The sequence below is a fragment of the Sinocyclocheilus anshuiensis genome, unplaced genomic scaffold, assembly GCF_001515605.1.
Source record: "Sinocyclocheilus anshuiensis isolate Anshui unplaced genomic scaffold, SAMN03320099.WGS_v1.1 scaffold1989, whole genome shotgun sequence".
In the NCBI taxonomy this organism is placed as follows: Eukaryota; Metazoa; Chordata; class Actinopteri; order Cypriniformes; family Cyprinidae; genus Sinocyclocheilus; species Sinocyclocheilus anshuiensis.
In genome coordinates this window covers 139,216-146,381 of record NW_015538027.1, presented here as the reverse complement: position 1 = coordinate 146,381, position 7,166 = coordinate 139,216, and the positions used below count along the sequence as shown (strand labels likewise).

Here is a 7,166-nt window from a genome sequence, read left to right as displayed (position 1 = left end):
GAGCTCACTCTACTAGAAGTGTTGCATCCTCCTGGGCGCTGGCTCGTGGGGCCTCGCTGACAGACATTTGTAGAGCTGCGGGCTGGGCGACCCCCAACACGTTGATAGGTTCTATAGCCTTCGTGTTGTACTGGTATCCTCCTGTGTTCTCACCTCAACGGGTAGAAGCACCGAGAGGCCTCGGTTTAGTGTCGGCGTGCTAAGACCCCTCCAGAGAGTCCGTACTGTAGACCCTGTCGAGCTTCTCCATGCCCTCAGCAGCCAGACGTGGCGGAATGTCCGGTGCCAGGCCCTCATTCGATGAATCCTTGAGAACCGGTAGAGGGCTGGGTTCCATATGTAGAAACCTAAGTGGATCCCATATGTGTAAAGTTCACGGTATAGCCTCAGATCCCATGTTTCCCCAGCAGACTTTCTGCCATTTCCCAAGAGAGTTGTAATCACCTCTAAATCTTCTAAATGCACCTAAACGGTTTCCATATGCGTAAGTGCTTCTGAAACCTCCTTCGGGAAGGATGGGGCTTCCGCAACGTTCCTGATCCAAGGGGAACGGGCATGTTTTCCCAGTCTTATCCAATCTCACTGAGTGGGTAGAGCTACGACAACAGTGACTGGTCTTCTTGTTGCGAGCCCTGGGCCTACTCCAAAAAGGGGGCACAGGAGGCTCACACAGGACACTGGAAGGGGCAGCATCCGTGGTGCTTTGGAAGGGTTTCCCAATTTGTCGATCACCGACGTGATGTCGAAAAGGGCCAACTGAAAGGGAATGTCTCAGTTATGTATTGTAACCCTCGTTCCCTGAAGGAGGGAACAGAGACATCATGTCCCATCGCCACAGCTGCTGTAGCACCGCTGAGTGGCCGGGTCACCGGCTCGGCTTCTCAGCCGAAAACCTGAGTATGCGGTGCATCTGCTGCATATTTATACTCGCACTGCGATCAGCGACAGCTGGATGCAATCATCGCATGCCAATGTGCATTGGCTCGTTTAGATTACACTCGAAGTAGATTGGTCTCTCTGGCGAGATTCCCAATTCGTCAATCACCGACGTGATGTCTCCGTTCCCTCCTTTCAGGGAACGAGGATTACAATACGTAACCGAGAAATTATTTTTCACTGCTTATTGCGCTTAATAACTTTATTAAACATCATGCAAGTCCCAAATTGGCGATCGCATGCAGTCTGAGATGCACGTCAGTCAGCGCGAGCACCACATTGAGTTCTCTTTCACTGCTTATTGCACTTAATAACTATCAAGTGCCTCCCACTCTTTATTTTCTCATTCATGCATGTTTCCTTGTCACTCCAAGGTGTATATTACTTTTAAGTAGTACTATGTTAAGCATATATATTTGCATACCGCGGAATACACGATATAGTAAAATCTCTAACAATAGACACTTTCTTCCGTGGTAACGATATATATACCGTCATACCACCCAGCCCTAGTTGCTACAGTGATCAAACTCTTCAAAGTTATCAATGATTTCACACCAATTATTTGGAGGCCTGTAATGTTCTGAATATTTAACTGATCAATAAGTAAGCCCATCTCAACAAATGAAACAAATGCAACAATCACTTTTGATGTGCCTTTTTTAATTGTGTCTACTACTTTTTTGAGTTTTTCTGTCTCTGTTCGGTAGAATTTCACAGCGTACTCCACACATATCCCCTCCTCCTGGGCTATTTTTAGAAAAACGGCCATCCCATTGTTTCCATAGTCAGTGTCACTGTTCACAGCTCCCACCCAAGACCAGCCAAAGTGCTTGACTATATTTACAAGTGCACTACTCTGGTGGTAATCACTAGCAATAGTCCTGAAGAAAGAGGGGTAATCTTTCCTATTACTGAAACATTCACATGTGGCTGAGGGACTTATCTGAGGAAAAAAATAAAAGCACAAGTAGCAAAGATACAGTCATCAGTATGGTAACTGTGAAACATTTAGAGTTTTTGCTCCTTACCACTGGAATTTTAAAAGGTCCTGTAGTTCTGGACAGAATCACTGTGGCAGAAGACTCTGTTTCTCCTATGATAGCATGTATAGAAGACTGTCCATTGCATGTATCCCCTGCTGCAAACTCTGGACCATTCATCAGTCCCATAGTTGCACTCATAGAAGACATTCTTGAACTACAGGTATCATAGATTTGGTAACCAATAGAAACATTTGGGAGCAACATTTCACTTCTATTTATCTCTTCAATGGCAAATATCATTATTTGAGCCAGCCGGAAATCTGGTAGATTCACACTGTGAAAACATTAAACCATTATGATAAATAGCATATAAATAAATAAATAAATAGCATAAGGATAGTATTTCCATAAAAAATAACATTCAAAGTCTTACAGTATTAAGTGGCATACTTAATGTGGTGTACTGAAAAGTAGTTAAATAAACCAGATGACAATGCATTTACGGAACAGAATGTTATTTTAGCAACATAAATTATTAAACACACAACTAAAACAACAACTCTTAATCTATAACTAGCTAATTGAGGCATAATGATATTGGAAAATATCAAGACCCCAAAGGTAGGCTAAGGTAAATAATGTTAAGCTGTTATCAGTACCAAATTTATGAAACAGAAGCGTATGTTTATTACAAAAATATATACACAGGAAAGTTATTTTTATACAGAAGACAAAAACTTTAATCAAAAACTAGCAAAATAAAATATTGTAATATTCCTATATTATGATGTCAAGGCTATACGGATGTTTATCAAACATGAACTTCCCTAAAACAAGAACCTACCTAGGCTATGCTAATTAACTAGTCAGCCAGGCCCCCTCCCACCCCAGGTTCAATTTGTCCCCCCTCCACCCCCGAAATGCGATCGATTTTAACCCTTTGACGCACTGCACTTTGGCTCGCGCTGAGCCAGAGAAAGACACGCTCGGTTCTTTTTATATATATTAAAACTGTTCAGTGTTTTCAACCGCTTTATTTCATTTATTTTAAGATTTCAGACATTTAAATAGACATTGCAATTAAGTACTAGCAAAAAACAAAATTATAGTTTGTTAAATACACACTGATTTCTATGGAAAGCGTCAATAATAAACCTTTCAATTAAAATTTGACGACATGTTTTATTCTTTTCAACCATAAATTTTACTCTATTTTCTACCAGTTCACTGGCCACTTACTTTCATGTATTTCGGGAGAAATGGGCTGTATCATATAGTTCATGATGTAGGCTAGTTAACAAGTTTGTGGATATTTTGAATAAAAAAAGGAAAAACTAAATAAAAGTCATACATCTGTCATACTAAATATACTCAATCATACAATCATACTTTAATATTGCTTTATTCATGTACGCTTGGGGGCTCCCTGGTGGCCACGGGGACCCTAAGCAGCCGCTTAGTTCGCTTATGCCACTTAGGCCGGCTCTTCATGACGGGACTATGACAAGAAAACAATAAGGTCAATAAACGATAACTGTGACTATATCAACATGACAAGACTAAAATGTATTTAAAAAAATAAAAACTATAAAAAAAATTGTTTGTTGTTGTTGAAAAAAAAGGAGACAAAACATTATTCCAGACTGCTGTACACACGTCAGCTACACAAGCTCATGTGTGCAGTTGCCAGATATCAAGAGTTCAAATCTACAAATCAGAGCTTCTCTGTTAAAAGGATACATTTTCTGCCTGGTGTTTTGCTTATTTTTTGCAATCTGGGAACCATGTGCACACACTCGTTCTTCATTGCGGAAGCACCAGCGATGATCTGAAAACAGTACATTACTATTACATAGTGTACAAATACAGTACTCTCGTAAATGACACAGTATGTCAAATATTATGTAGAAAATTAAACTTCAAGGAGTTGGTGATGAAAATTTCAACAATATGTTTTATTGGAGTATACTGTATAAGAAAGTGTATTGAAGTTTAGAAGAAAAATAAATTTCAAGTGCATTAATACACACAGTATATATTTGGGGAAGTCAAATATACGAGGGGAAGTCAAATATACGAGGGGAAGTCGTGGCCTAATGGTTAGAGAGTCGGACTCATAACCCAAAGGTTGTGGGTTTGAGTCTCGTATCGGCAGGGATTGTAGGTGGGGGGAGTGAATGTACAGCGCTCTCTCCCACCTTCAATACCACGACTGAGGTGCCCTTGAGCAAGGCACCGAACCCCCAACTGCTCCCCGGGCGCCGCAGCATAAATGGCTGCCCACTGCTCCGGGTGTGTGTTCACGGTGTGTGTGTGTTCACTGCTGTGTGTGTGCGCACTTTGGATGGGTAAATGCAGAGCACTAATTCTGAGTATGGGTCACCATACTTGGCCACATGTCACGTCACTTCACTTCACTTCATTATAGCCTAAATACATTTAAAATACATTAACAAATGTAATTTTGGATAACACACTTAAGTTGAAATTAAAATCAATTATTTTACATGTGATTTAGTACATTGGTAAATATATCAAAATAAGTGTACTTATTTAAAACACTATAAAATTATAATTATGTAAAATGTATGTATAAGTAATACTTAAGCACACTTCTTTTTCACAAGGGCATTAAAAGCACGTATTATAAGTGCACAATCTAGTTTTTCTCAGAAAAGTGCCTTGAACTTTTTGACATTAATTGGTTGTCCAAAAGGAAGCAACACTGGCCCAGGTTTAAAAAAAAAAAAGTTTGAAAGAGATGGAACAACAAAAACAAACTTCTGGAAGGTGCAAGAACAATGCCTGCATTTATGAGTGTTTGTGTGAACGGATTAAGACATAACCATAATTCTAGTTTAAAAAAATCAAAGACATTTTTAGCAGTCATAACTTGGAGGGAAATAGCGTAGACACTAGAGAAACATGAAACTTTCTAGTGCATATGTGTTTGCACATGCTATCAAATGCAGTATACTTTGAAAGGCTATGCCTATTTACCTGTATGTGTAAGCTGATCGTTCATGTCAAAATTGAAGTATATTTTGAGCTTAAAACATCACCACAAGATTTACTTAACCTGGAAGTCTTAGCGCAAAGTGAATTGCAAGACGTGAATTCAGATACACATGTTAGTGCACCTGACGATTCTACTGCTGATTACCAGGCAAACACGGTAAAAGTGTTAATGTTAGTATATTTAATTTTTTTTGGTTTTTGATGTCCATAGTAATGGTGTGTGTAAAACTGTGTTTTCTTTGTTTCTATTTTTGTGTTTAGTTTTCACGGTGTTCCATATGAATAAATATAACGTATGGACGTCAGTGCTTTGGATGTGTTGACTGTTTAATGACCAGCGAGTAGTTACAGTGAAAACGTGGCCTAATTCCGTTCTACTGAAGTCTGCGTTGGCGGTGGTCCTCCGGTTTCAGTGCGCGGCTTGCCGCTTCAGGGTCTCTGCACGCGGTAAGGGTGCTTGTGATGAAAGAGGCTGTTGTCTTCAGTGCACGACTCTGCTACGCTACTCCTGGGACTTTGGGTGCTGTTCGGCAGCCCTTGCCGTGTTGGTTGCTGCAAGTTTCAGCGTGCAATTCTGCATCTTCCTCCTGTGGTGGACTCTCGCGGGTTTGGCGTGCAGTTCTAATACAATGCCGGTGGAGGATTTTCTCACGCAGCTTTGATCCATCTGTGACTCAACAGCAGTGGTGGAAAGAGTAATGAAAATTTGTACTTGAGTACAAGTACTGTTACATTGCTGAAATAATACTCAATTACAAGTAAAAGTACTGGTGTCAAAACAGTACTTAAGTAAAAGTACAAAGTACTCCTCTCAAAGACTACTCAGAGTATTAGTATTACTAGTTACTTTTTAGCCAGCGATATTTAATGAATTACCAAAAAATATTCATATCAAAGATCTATGTGGATAATAGCTACTTTGAGCAAAACCCACTTTTATATTATTGAGAAATTATGTGAAACTGGTGGTCACGATACAGGAATTTCTAACTTCAATACCTTGAAAAAAATCAATTTGAAAGTACCCGTGAACTGGAAGTTGCAACTGACTTCAGTGTTGTGGTGTATTTCCAAGTGAAATATTAAAAAAGGGCGCGGGGTTTTATTGTGGTGCACCTCCACTCCACCTCTTGCTCATAGCAGATTCACGGTCGGATAGGAGTGGTTAAGAATATCTGCTTGTTACGTCTGACATAATGCTTTACTGCTTCTGGGTCCTAACCCTCTGACAGACGCCCCAGCTGTAGTGTGCACAGCAAATTTTTAAATGCTTAGCTTTAATATGTAATATTAATTAAATAGTGCTCATAAATGGCTGTTGAGATAGTATTCTCAAGTGAAATGAGTAGAGGTATGGACCCGGAAACAGCAGTCTTTACGTCATGACTTAACAAGAGGATTCTCCCCAAGCCATCAAACTGAGGTCATCAGAGCGAGAACGCCGTTCCAGAGCGAAGCGATGGCAGACAATTTGTTTTCAGTGTATTGACTTACATGGTTCAATTGTTCACCACAAGACTTGTAATGTGCACTAAAAAAGTAAGTAAGGTAATTTTTGATTTCATGACGACTAATCATTTTCAATACCTCTGACAAAACTAACACATATTGTATACTACAATATAGATATTTACTTTTTTTTTTTTTTTTTTTCCATCCCCTTTTTCAAGGCACTCATTATTTCAAGCTTTGAAATTGGTTTAATCCAAGTCTTCTAAAAAGACACATCCGCTTTATATGATGAACATATTTTAATATAGGCTTTTATTTACATACATATAAATATTGATCAATTACCATTACAAAAATCTCAATCTTAAACATTTGCTCATTCTGTGTATTTGTGTCTTTAAAATAGGGTAACTTTGTTGCAAAAGCTTACAGCACAAGGAAGCTTGATTTCAACTTTGATTTCAAACTGAATTTAATTCACAAAAAAAAGACAAGTACACAGTCAGTAATAAAATTATAAAACAAATGACCTCAATTCAGTTTGAGGTATTCAAAATATGCACTGATTTTTTTAAAGCAGTGATTTTAGAGCCATGTATGTTATTTATTTAGAATAATGGAACATCATATGGCTTTGACCTGACTGTACAATGTAATGATGCCGTTAGGCAGACTAGGATATTTATATTTACAAATCAGACAAATATTCCATTCCAAAACATTTCTAGCATAAACTTACATTGTAAAGGAATAAAAGTTCCATTCCATCTTAGA

At 38.9% G+C, this 7,166-nt stretch overlaps 1 pseudogene; it reads right to left on the bottom strand.

Annotated features, from left to right (window-relative positions):
- Positions 1-2,222, bottom strand: part of LOC107680415 (extracellular calcium-sensing receptor-like) — a 26,533-nt pseudogene extending 24,311 nt beyond the window's left edge.
- Between the last annotated feature and the right edge of the window lie 4,944 nt (positions 2,223-7,166).